The sequence below is a fragment of the Pipistrellus kuhlii genome, unplaced genomic scaffold (assembly GCF_014108245.1).
Source record: "Pipistrellus kuhlii isolate mPipKuh1 unplaced genomic scaffold, mPipKuh1.p scaffold_m20_p_13, whole genome shotgun sequence".
NCBI lineage: Eukaryota > Metazoa > Chordata > Mammalia > Chiroptera > Vespertilionidae > Pipistrellus > Pipistrellus kuhlii.
In genome coordinates, this window is record NW_023425438.1 from 44,635,035 (window position 1) to 44,636,627 (window position 1,593).

Consider the following 1,593-nt stretch of genomic DNA (forward strand, 5'->3'; position numbering starts at 1 on the left):
CAATGGATGGCTCAAGCTCTTAAATGCCATGAGTTTAAGTCAATATTATGGATATATTAATGGTATTCATGGAGAGTCAAGAAAAGTTGGCATTTAATTTTTATATAATAATAATAATAATCACTACAAAAATACATGTATTGTCCATCATCCTATATAATAAAATGACAGCAACCATAATGGTGTAATAACCAGAGTAACCGATTGACCAGTTGCTATGAGGTGTATTTACCACTTCTTGGTCCCTTCCCTCAGCCCACAGACTCTGATCGCTGGATGGTAAAGGGGAACCACTGGGAACCGGGGTGGGTATCAGAGTCAGGGCAGGACTGGGGACTGGTAAATGGGTGGAAGGAAGATCTCTTGGTCCCTTCCCCCAGCAAGCAGGCTTCAATAGATTGCCAGATGGCAAATGGAGAACTGGGGTGGGTGTTGGCAGCAGGGAGGAACTGGGGACTGGTGAAAGGGCAGAAGATGACCCTGATCACAGGCCAGGCCTAAGGATCCTACCCATGCACAATTTTGTGCACTGGGCCTCTAGCTCTGTATAATAATCTTACACATGTATTATTCACTGTCTTGTAATCTGAAATATTGTTTTTGTATATGGAAACACTAGTAATTGCCAATACAGTTTCTACTATCTACCCAATTCTTCTCTTTACTTTTTTTTACATTTGCATTAAATTGTTTATTTATCTATATGTGCTTATTCTATCAAAAATAATTCTTCTCAGACATTACTAAAACTTAGCAAATGCAAGCATTAAAGAAGATGAAACCTTTCTACTCTAATTTAGACTACATTGTAGATTTGATATGGCAAATCAAAAATTATCTAATATATTAAGGAATAGCTCTGATTATGCATAAACACCTGATATTAACCCTTTCTTGATAAAGTTCCTAACAGGAACCATAAGTTATTATATTGGCAGTAAATTACAAACATAATTCTGCTTTAAAAACAGAATTTTTTTTTTCAAGACCTGTCTTGTAATCACATATATTTTATTAAATGCCTAAAGTGATTGGAAACTCTCAGCTGTATATAGATAAAGATGTAGAAATATATATTGATGTTTTTTAATTAGAGCAAACACTTACTTGTTGCTCATGTCTAATTGAACGCAGTTCATTTTGGTATGTTGTTCTGAGCAGTAAATCAGGGAGGCAAGCAACTTCATCAGAACACAATGCTTCAATCTGGGTAGGCTGTGAATGCACATTTATAGAAAGCCTAGAAGTATGTTCTTAACAACACTGTACAGAGGGGTATATTACTTTTGCTGCTTTGTACTGGGAGGCACCAAGGGTCAAATGATGTCCCTGATTCCAAAAACTGCATACTGGGGTTAATGAAGATACTTGCAAAGTGCCAGAGGTCTCTACCACCTGTCCATTCTTCTAGTAGCCAAATTTATACATAAAGTTTGCTTCTCCTTTTATGTAAAAACTAGAGGCCTGGTGTACAAAATCTGTGCCCTCAGGAGGATTTCTTAGCAGCTCTGCATCCTCTTGCAGTCTGGTACCCTTTGGGGGATGTCTGCCTGCTGGCTTAGGTCTGGGACCTCTCGCTCCTTACTGCCCCTC